We start from the raw sequence: 12,105 nt of genomic DNA on the forward strand, positions 1-12,105 counted from the left end.
AGAAAAAGATAAAATGTAACTCTACAATAAAATAAACAACAGTAATCCCTTCTTAAAGAAGGCCCTATGTCGACATTCCAGAACATCATTTGAAAGCTCTGAAATTGTGTGAATTTAAAATGGATTTCATGAAAGAGAACTACAATGTTGGACAAATTATCCAGCTCCAAAATTTTACATTAGAAAATGGATTTTCCAGCTTCTGCTAAAGTTTTTTTTCAAATGTAACAAAATTTTAGAACACAAAAACCACGTCAAGACAGATTTCTTATCATGCAACTCATTTATTCAATCATCATTTCTCACACATTCGCTCAGGCTAACTACTGTGGCTCGTTGAAGAGCAGCAACGGGAATTAAACTTCTCAATTCTGGTTATGCGAAAGTCAATTGGAACAGGTAATTTTGTGTGACCTCAAAAATGAAACCCTAAGTACAACCCTACTGCAAATCATTAGCTGACGACAAAACATACATTCGGTCCCTTCGCTCCAAACAACACAATGTATCGTCCTAAAAAGATGTGCAACAGTGTGAAAATAAAAAATACGGAAGACTTTTATAAGCATTCCAATCAAAAACCACACTCTATATCACTTGAGACCGATTGAGGCCTGCAACTGTGGCCCCTTTTTCTTTCATGAGATCTTGCCACCTCACACCATAGGGAATGTTGCTGACAATAACTATCTCCTGTTTGCATTTCCATAAAGTTCAAAGCGGCCTCCTCCACCTCTCTTCTGGGGTCTTTCTTTCCTGTTGGTTCCAAGGTGAAAATAGCAAAGTTAAATTGCTAATTAGTGGGGTGTAGAAACCAATGGTATACCGTAACTTCCGGACTAAAAGCCGCTACTTTTTTCCAAAACTTTCAACCCTGCAGCTTATTCAGTGATGCGACCAATTAATGTAATTTTTCTAACGGCCGCCAGCGGCGCTCGAGTACAAAAGGTAAGATTTAAACTGCAACTTCTTAGCTTGTGCTCAAATTAAATTAGCGTAGACATATCCTCGTCATGCAAATTGCAAAAAGAAAGGCACATGACGCAACTTTCAAGCTAAACGCAGTCAAGCAAGCTAAACGCAGTAGAGCAGTCCGATATAGGACTTACTCTGCAAGCTTGAAGCTAGGGTGTTTTAAGTAAACGAGCGTGAGACCACGTCCATATGACAAAGTCTCTTCCATATTGAAGGAAGACGACATTGATGAAGTCAGTTATCAGGAGGAAGGTTTGCTGTGCTTACTACAAGTACGGTATGTTTTTTTTAACAGAGCTGTTTACTGTGTTGCGAGCGTGTTCCTAGTAGCGTTTTGCTACGCTTCACAGGCACGATTTGGGATGAAAGTTATATTATTAAAGCTTTGAAAACTCTCTCGGTGTACTGTCTTTCTATGTAAATATGTGTAACCATGTATAATATGTATTTGCAACTGTATACTTTGTAATGTATTTATTTTAGAAACTTATTCTGATATGTTTTGTACGAGCAAATGAGAAAGAAGGGGTGGCGAAACGCGGGCTGACGGGAAGTGGAGTAAAGGTGAGACGTGTTTGTGGACGCGACCGACAATAGTGGATATACATTTTTCCCACCCTTACCTTTGGAAATATACACGTTTTTCCTTGGATTACTTTCAACGGGCACCTGGACTCTGCAGGTTTAATAACCTTTCGTATTCTTGTTTGAATGGATTTAAGTGGAATAAAAGCAGCCAGTGGGCAGGACTAACAAGCCGACGAGAAGTTAAGAGAAGGAAGGAGAAAGATAATGGTGAGAGATTGAAAAGGAAAAGAAACCTAGTGAGACAGGACGGGCCAGAAGGAACTTGTGGAGTGCCAGGTTCATCAGAGCGGGGAAAGGGTGTCATGCTGCTGCTTCTTATGTGAAAGAAGAGGAAGAAGGAATGAACGATTGTGTGCATGAAGATGGGAAGTGTTAGGTGGCAAAAGGTCTGCATTAAAGGTTAAATACCAGTATCATTTTGCTGGCTGTGTTCTTTGGACTGTAAAGGTTAATTTCGTGTTTTTATTGCGGTTTTTTCAATGTGGGCGCATGCGGCTAATATACAGGTGTGGCTTGTGTATGTACAAAATCGGTTTTCCTCCCGAAATGTAGTGGGTGCGGCTTATAATCAGGTGCGCTCTATAGTCCGGAATTTACGGTAGTTGTACCTCTACTTACAAATGTAATTCGTTCCAGGAGTAGATTTGTAACCTGTAATTTTTTAAAGTAGAGGCGCTTTTTCAATCTAAATCCGCTAATCTGTTCCAAGAAATGCAAAAGTAAGAATTTTATATATATATATATATATATATATAGGGCAGCATGACTGCGCGGTGTTTAGCGCGTGTGCGGCACAGTTCTGAGGTCATGGGTTCTAATCCAGCTACCAACCTTCCTGTGCGGAGTTTGCATGTTCTCCCCGTGCTTGCGTGGGTTTCCTCCGGGCACTCCGGTTTCCTCCCACATTCCAAAGACATGCATTTCAGGTGAATTGGCCGGTCCAAATTGTCCCTAGGTGTGAATGAGCGAGTGAGTTGTCTGTCACGGTGTGCCCTGCGATTGGCTGGCAACCAGTTCAGGGTGTCCCCTGCCCACTGCCCGAAGATGGCTGGGATGGGCTCCAGCCCCCCCGCGACCCTAATGAGGATAAGCGGTACGGCTAATGAGATGAGATATAGGGCAGCATGACTGCGCGGTGTTTAGCGCGTGTGTGGCACAGTTCTGAGGTCATGGGTTCTAATCCAGCTACCAACCTTCCTGTGCGGAGTTTGCATGTTCTCCCCGTGCTTGCGTGGGTTTCCTCTGGGCACTCCGGTTTCCTCCCACATTCCAAAAAAACATGCATGTCAGGTTAATTGGCCGGTCCAAATTGTCCCTAGGCGTGAATGGGTGAGCGAATTGTCTGTCCCTGTGTGCTCTGCGATTGGCTGGCAACCAGTTCAGGGTGTCCCCTGCCCACTGCCCGAAGGTAGCTGGGATGGGCTCCAGCTCCCCTGCGACCCTACTGAGGATAAATGGTGCAGATAATAGATATATATGTATAAATATTTATATGAAGCATATTGTAAAGCGTTTTGGGAGGTCTTCATTGACTTGAAAAGCGCTATATAAATGCAGAACGTTTACATTTTTATTTTTTTCCCCAATTCCATAATGCTGCCTGCTGACCATTTTAAGGTATTGTATATATGAGATACGTTTGAAACTAAAACATCTACTTTTTTGTACCATAGTTTCTCATTAAAATTTTCTATCTTTGAATGCATTGAAACCCCATTGTGTAAAAATACATTTCCCGCGATTACTACATCAATTGCTTTATTTACCCTTGCACAAACTTGTGCTTTTATATATATTTTTTTTGTTTTGAGAGCGTTTACACCCCTTCACCACTAGGCAGTGTCAAATGCTCGCAAATCAAATTACCGGTACCTTTTTTTGCAGTAGGCTTCAAGACTATGCATATTTTTACAGCAGTCTTTGGTCTGAATGCCAGTAGCGCTTGCTGAAGACCCCCTAGACTTAAATGGCAAGAGTTTTTTATACATTATACAAGTTTTTCTATTTGTGTAGGACTTTGTTTTTAAACTTGATTTGTGTACGTCTACGCAACAATCGTACGTGTAAACGTCTTTATTTCAAACTGATGTTCTGCATAAAGACTGGCTCACATCTCGAAACATGAATGGGATACGTTTTTTAATCTCAACTGTGATCGCTCCACATCCTGTTTGAAATTGATATTGAAAGTATTAGCACACGATTGGTCAAGGCGGGGTTGTCATGGTACTTTAAGTATTCGAGCAACCACCAGAGTAAGTTGGACGATAGAGCAGAAAATAGTAGATTTTAACCAATGATGCCTTTCGAGTGATTTTGGCAACAGACACAGAATACCGGAAAGGTTCTCATCTCATTTCATCTCATTAGCTGCACCGCTTATCCTTAGTAGGGTCACGGGGGTGCTGGAGCCCATCCCAGCAATCATCAGGCAGTGGGCAGGGTACACTCGGAACTGGTTGCCAGTCAATCGCAGGGCACACAGGGACAGACAACTCACTCGCTCATTCACACCTAGGGACAATTTGGACCGGCCAATCAACCTGAAATGCATGTCTTTGGAATGTGGGAGGAAACCCACACAAGCACAGGGAGAACATACAAACTCCGCACAGGAAGTCTGGTAGCTGGATTTGGACCCACACAGGAGGTTCCCAAGACCTTAGAACTGTGCCGCACACGCGCTAACCACTGCGCCGCCGTGCTGCCCTATACCGGAAAGGTTCAACTGAGATATTGAGGTTAAACGTACATTTTGTCTGCTGATCCGGAAACTCACATTGATAACAACAATAGATAGATAGATATATACTTTATTCATCCCCGTAGGGAAATTCACACTTCCAGCAGTCTACCCCGTTGTTTATTAACAGATTAACATGATGCCCGAGGGTGCTTGTAGCGGAGTGGATGACGTCAAGCCAGTCCAAAAGTTCGACATTCCTGCGGCAGATGGAAATCTTTTCTTTGTGAAAATCCAGGGATACACCACCTCGTGTTAGCAAGTCCGCCTCCTCTCCGATTCCCCCCGGCTTTCATGTCTCTGTTTAGCGACGTTGAAGCCGGATTTCTCCAGGTGGCTCCGGGTGGCTACACGTTAGCGTCCGGAATGCTAAACGTGAGCCACGTTTCCGCAAAACACAGCAACTGCGCTCCCTGTGCGCTTCGATGTTTTCAAAAAGCACTCGATGATCCTATTTGGTCGTGAGTTCGCATTTACCATGATTACGGATGGTACCGAAGACTTATAACGCCGCTAGCCGCTTCGCTAGCTTCGGCTTTTCTTCCACCATGGGCCCCTTCATCACGCCGGCACGAGAATTCCTCAGGGCAAGGAGTTGAAATACACGCATTTCTTGTGCGTTAAAACCCATGTCCATAGGATAGAAGTAATCCATAGTGTAGTTGTCAAAACGGGAAGAAAAAACACCGAAGATAGGAGCAGACAATAAAACAGTTGGGCAGCTGCTGGAAAAGGCAGCCGCTCGTGGCAGCGCCGCTTTGATCTTATTAGTAATAATTGGTCCGAAATCTGTCAATTCATTTTTTATTGATGAGATCAAAATGGGCCCCAAGATATTTTATATATTATACTTGGCATATATGACTCTGACACATGAAAGTTAAAGCCAATCAATCTTATCATCATAGCAAAAATTCTACGTTCACAAAATGCAGATTCACTAGTAGAAACATTAGTATTTTGGTTTGTTGCACAGTTTGAATGTACTGTGTACGCTACACTCTAGCAAGATGTTTGTACGGTAATGTATATGCAAATATTAGAAAGCAAAATGTAAAAACAAACTGAACAGAAATGACAAAAAAAATCAGCTGGTTGCACCTGAAGCGGCTGAAAAGCTAACTTTAGCGGCCAGCTAGAGAAGCTACTATAAAGTCCAGTACAGCAAGCTTTATTTACCATAACAAATAGCAGCGAGTGGCGACCAGTCTCCTGCGGCCAAGTGGCTAGAGAAGGAAACGGTTGAAAAATTCCTGATTTGAAAATTAAATCCAAATCTTTGATTTGACCATAGAAGTATTTTGGCCTTGTATAGATTATTCAGCATTAAACATTAGAATACCTTACAAACATGGGTTGAATTGTTATAGTGGTTTAATATCATGTATTTGACGGGGCTGCACACTTTGCCACCAAATTCAATACTTTATACAGTATATGTATTGCTTAGTTTTGTACTATTATCCTGAACTTATTATATTAAACTGCGGTATTTTATCTTGTAAATGTTGGATGGCATTTATCTCATTCCATCGTAAAATGTCACATGTTACAATGTCAAATGAGATTCTCTTGGATTTCCTTAATAGCTGCTATTTGTTTATTCGCTAGATGGCGCCCATCATGCCCTATTAAACCCGATTCTGTTGCATTCAGGGAAACAGAATAACTCATAACCAATGGGAAGGTGGTCTAAGTTTACGGCTGTTGCGTATGAGAGGGGAGCACACTTATGCAACAGTTGGTTCTAAATTCTAATACTACTATATAGTGGATTTCATATGGCTGTTATTTACTCGTCGACTCGGTGGCGCCCTTCGCCCATTATTCAACACGATTCCGTTGCGTTCATGGACACACCGAAGATTCGTGTTTTGAAACCTGCATTTGGTTATTGGAGTTTTATTGTTTTAATATTATTTGAATGTGTTTACTGCGTCATGTATTCCTAATTTTAATAAATCAAAGGACAGATTATGAGTCCATTTGAGGGTAAAAACGAGGGCTTTTGGAATGAAAGTGGAGCCATCTAGAGTGGGAAAACATGCCCAAACGTTGCACTCCACGCAGCGTGGAACAATTGACTTTTGGAGTTCTTGGCCTTTGCGACGTGTTTATTTATTTTGCACAGAGTTTGTTCTGGACATGTTTCATCCGGGCAAATGTGTTTTCCCTCCATATTTACTCAACATAGCCAAAGCTCAATGTCTGGGTGGAGTATGACGTCACAAGCTTGTTGTGTTATTGAACGCCTATGTGAAATTCGTCAATACAGATAATCTATAGTTACGATACAACACAATATTTGGATCTATTATCTATATTTCTATTTTTTTAGATTAATTGATATAAATCTTACTTTGACATTTAATTCTATCAATAATATGCCTGCTTAGCTTCACAAAAAACGACAAACCATTATTTGTTACCTGAAAGTAGTTCGAGCAGGGGTTTAGGGTAATGTGGTGCCCGCGGGCGTCAAGGTGCCCCGCTGAGGACAGTTGAGGTTCCCATGTGACACTTTGGAAAACAGCTCACCAGTGCTGGCTTCTTGTGATTTTCTAGTAAAATGATTTTTGATTGGTTGACTGAGTCTATTTAACGGTATATTAATTAATTTACCCGGTAATAACATAATAATAGCACAGTAATAACATTAATAAATTATTTTAGAAATTCAAATAAATTCCTGGGCTTCAAGGACAAAAAAATTGGTAATTATTGTTAAGCAATTAATCAAAAGAATGAGAATCTATTCATGTATTAAACATGTTTATTCATCTTTATGGATTATTTTTCACGGAAATATAACAACTAAATCTAATTTAGGGGTTTTATAACACAAATGAGCAAAAATGTGCTGTTTTTTTAAGCTATCTTCCTGTCTTTTTAGCTATTTAGCAAGCTATCTAACTAGCTTTTTCCAATTTTTTTTTCCATGCTACCATTTGATCTCTTTTGCTCGTTATCAAACCAAATTTTGCCCCCGTTTCGAGCTAGCTATCTAGCTTTTTTTTAGCATTCTATCAGTCCATTTAGTAATCTTTTTACTCACTTAGCTAACTATCTAGCCACCTTTTAGTTTTTACCTTTTTACTTTTCTGGCTAACTATCAAGCTAACTTTTTAGCTATTTAGTAAGCCATCTAGCTAGGTTGCCAGAAATTCATAGCAAACTGGGGGCCCTTTGCACTAATTCGTAATAGGAAATATCTCTCAGCTTGAAAAAGGTTGGAGACCCCTGAGTTTAAAAGTACCGTATTTTCCGCACTATAAGGCGCACCTAAAAGCCTTTATTTTTTTCAAAAGCTGACCATGCGCCTTATAATACAGTGCGCCTTATTTATTGATCAACATTAAGTCGCAAAGTCCTCCAACTAACTTGCAGCCGCCGAATAGATTTTCCCCCGAACGCCAAGTAGTCCGCGGTGTATGCTGGGATTTATTTACCGGCGTTTCATTGGCTAACCAATGTGTCAATCATCAGTTGAATCGATCACTATTGGCTAAAGTTATTTGGAGGTCAAGGGGCGGATCCTTTTTATCATTTACAGGCTGGCATAGGCTTAAACGGCAAAAGATGAATGTGTATAGCACGTGGTTGACGGCATACAGAAAGCATTTTTTAATATTCTGTATTTGTAAATATTTTATTCTCCTGGATTTACTACACTCACGGATATAAGAGGACCATGTCTGCACATTATTATGAACACAACGACTTCGGTGAGCTACTCCGGCTATATATTTCCCTGTATCTTGTTTCAGACTGAACGCGATGTTTCTGTGACAAGCGGTGCAGATAATGGATGGAATGGAGTGTCTATTTTTAAATTAAACTCAATTCCAAGTGTTTATTGTCATATGCACAGTAAAGTTGCGAGCGAAAAAGAAAATAGAAACTAAGGAATGGTTGGCATTTCTTGAATCCCAAGACTTTAACCTTCCGAATGATGGAACGATGCATTTGAGTGACATCGTACGGACACCGCATCCGCACGTGTTCTCGACACGTATTTGCGTCTTTGCAAGCTTTGGGAATATTAAGGGGGTGATAACTTTGACTGAACTATCTGACTGTTTTGTCCACGTTCCCATTGTAGCGCCTTATAATCCGGTGCGTCTTATGTATGTCAAAAATAGGACCAAAAACTATTTTTCCGGGGTGCCCCCTATAACCCGGTGCGCCTTATAGTGCGGAAAATACGGTAATAGTTACTGATATTGTCATTGATCGTTACCTGAGCCCAACCATGATGTCATCTTAAGTTGACTCCCGTGGCAAAATGGAGATGGATAAAAACTGGTGGATTTTGCAGTTTGCTTATTGATAGAGTTAATTCATCAGAATGTTTTTTTTTTACTTTATTGAAAATAAGTCCAATAGCAGTTTAGTTTCACAAAACAAAAAACCCTTAATTGTAGTTACTTGGACCGAAATTTGATGTCATCGTTAGTCTACAGCCAATTCAAAATGTCCGACCATTGCGATCGTTATTGTTACCTGAGTCCAACTGTGATGTCATCTTTAGTCGACATCTGTAGCAAAATGTCTGCCTACCGAGATCGTTATTGACTGTTAATTTTGGGTGAAAACATATTTTAAGAAATAAGTCCACAGTGCAGAGATCCAGGGTTCACTTCGAGCTACTGACCTTCCCGTGCGGAGTTTGCATGTTCTCACTATGCTTGCGTGGGTTTCCTCCGGGCACTCCAGTTTCCTCCTACGCCCACAAAACATGCATGTTATGATTGGCCGGTTCAAATTGTTTCTAGGTTTTGAGTGTTTTGTGTGTCAGTGTGAACTGGGACTGACTGGCAACCAGTTGAGGGTGTCCACTGCCCTAAGATAGCTGGGATGGGAACCCACGCGGCCCTAGTGAGGATAAGCGGTGCAGATAATGGATGGAAGTCTACCATGCATTAAATCAGCGGTCTCCAACATGGTGTACCATAAACATTTGAATAGCCACTGGACGGGTGCTGAAAATAGCTCCCCAGTGATGGATCAATATGATTTTCAAGTCAATTTGACTGATGTTTTAGTGGTTGACCGAGCATACCTTAACCCTAGTTCTAAAATTCACTATACTGTCTACTGAAGTCATATTCCCCTAGTGGGAGGTGGCTAGAGTGAAAAACACTCACATTCACCAAACATTCATTCCCCTTTGCTCTTCCCAACCTGACACGCAGATGACACTCAACTCTATCTCCCGATGGAGGAATCTGCCACACTAAACTGTGGAAATTTGGAGGCCTGCCTCACCGAGATAAAAGAGTGGATGTCACTTAATTTCCTGCGTCTTAACTCTGAAAAGGCTGAAATGTTAGTTATTGGTCCATCTAAGTCCCGTGACTTATTCTCTAAAACTGCTGTGAACATCGACAATTGCCACATCACACAGAGCAACTCACTTAAAAATTTAGGTGTCATATTTGACCCCGATCTGTCCTTTCAAACACATGTGAAGAAAATTACTAGAATCGCTTTCTTCCATCTTCGTAACATTGCTAAAATTCGTCCTATACTTTCTCAGTCGGATGCGGTAATCATAATTCACGCGTTTGTTACCTTCCGTCTCGATTACTGTAATGCACTACTTTCCGGTCTTCCGATGACCAGACTCAAGAGTCTTCAGCTGGTACAAAATGCTGCAGCGAGGCTTTTGACTAGGACAATAAAGTACGATCACATCACCCCAATTTTGGCTAACCTGCATTGGCTCCCTGTTAGCCTAAGATGCGATTTTAAGGTTCTCCTATTACTATACAAAATCATACATGGACTTTCCCCCTCATATCTTTCAAATCTGATTTCCCCCTATGTCCCGGCCCGAAGCCTTCGTTCTGAGAGCGCGGGTCTCCTGGTGATCCCAAGAGCCAAGAAGTGTTCCGCTGGTTCGAGAGCGTTCTCCATCCGGGCACCGGTGTTGTGGAATGCTCTTCCCCCTGAGATCCGATCTGCTGCCTCAGTGGACACGTTTAAATCTAAGCTTAAAACTCACTTCTACTCTATAGCATATGAATAACCTAAACTTCTTATATGTAATAACTTGTGAAGCCCTTTGAGACTATTTGTGATTAAGGGCTATACAAATAAAAACGACTTGACTTGACTTGACACCAAACATTAAGCCCACAGCATAACAAGGGATGAGTTTCTGTGCCATGCAATCAATCATCAGCAGAAAGGCCCTACAGCATACACTGGTTTACCCTCTCTTCATCATATGCTTTAATATCAGTCACTCTTAACTATCTTTCGTCATTCACTTCTATTTCTAGCACGCACTCTTGCATCCATTAAATTAACCAATCTTAAATCTGAAGCATGTTTAACTCCAACCATCCAACCACATTTGGGCCTTTCTCTCATATTTCCCACCATTCTGCACTACATACTCCTTTAGTCAACGGCCTTCCTTCATTCTCTCTACAGTATATGTCCAAACCATCTCAGAACATTTTCATCAAGGTCTCTCACCACACCAGTTCTTCTCCTTATCTTCTCATTTCTTAACCTATCCAGTTGTGTCACACTGCACATGCTACACATACATCTCATTTCAAAGACATTTAACCTATTACGCTTATTTACTCCACAACCCCCACGCCTCTGAGCCTGAGCCATACATGCATACCTAGCTTGCATCTATTCGCAGATCTCTACATTTAAACAATCCGTTCAGCACACCTATTGCCTCGCACCCTTCACCCACATCCTCCTCCAAGCCGCCACCTGCTGCCACAAACAAACCCAAATACTTGAAGCCATGTACCTCCTGCCACTTTACACCATTTAACAACATATCTAATTCACCTTCCTCACCACCTATAGAACACCTCATTACCTTACTCTTGTCTGCATTTATCTTAAGCTTCCTTCACTTACACTAATGAACACAACACGGTAATAACACAGTAATAACATAGTAGTAACACATTAGGTTGTTAATTTAGAAATACATTTTTAACTTTACATTAATTAGTAACCAAAAAGTAGTTCTCAGCTCCAAACAACGAGTCACTCCTATACTAAATGCATTATGCATCTAGTTTGCAATTTGAAATCTGGTTCAAAGAACGTATCAAGCGACACACAAAATGCACATGTAGGGATAGGTCTTTTGATTTATTCTATGGAATGCTCATGAAACCTCGATTGACGTTTTATCCTTTCTGTTAAAGTCCAATAAATTCGATAGCAGAACCAGATGATGCAGGAACATGTTTGCGCTAAGAAAGCGTGTCACTTGTATGTACATCTGTAAACAATGAACATTTTTGTGAGCTCTTAGGAGCTTAGGGTAAAAACAACATTTATTGGAGGGATAATAGCAAAATGGGCCAAGTTCTGCTCTGCATCACGGTTCTGAGTTGGATGGATGGTGCTGCAAAGCGAGCTAGCTGGTCACCAAGCTAAATGGAAGTACAAAACAAGCCGTAGCCGGATAGATAAGGTAGGTAGCCTGCTAAGAAACCTAGCTAGATAGCTAACTGGCTGGGTGGATTGAGTTTTAGGCCAACTTGTAAGCTAGCCAGCTAACAAACCTCGCTGCATAGCTATTTGGGTGGATGGAGTTGCCAGCTAGCTTACTTATATTACATAGCTTACTTACCTGTAGCTGGGTAGATAGACAGCTAAAATGAAGTATCTAGTACCTTAATGGTTTAGTGGATTCATGGATGGTGTTTTAAATCAAATGAAAAACTAGTTAAATTGAGGTAGCTGGGGTGCTAACCAAAGCTAGCTAGAAACAAAACATATACATGGATGAATGGAGTTTCCAGCTATCT

This window comes from Urocampus carinirostris, chromosome 12, assembly GCF_059441175.1.
Source record: "Urocampus carinirostris isolate Australia breed hairy pipefish chromosome 12, RoL_Ucar_1.0, whole genome shotgun sequence".
In the NCBI taxonomy this organism is placed as follows: Eukaryota; Metazoa; Chordata; class Actinopteri; order Syngnathiformes; family Syngnathidae; genus Urocampus; species Urocampus carinirostris.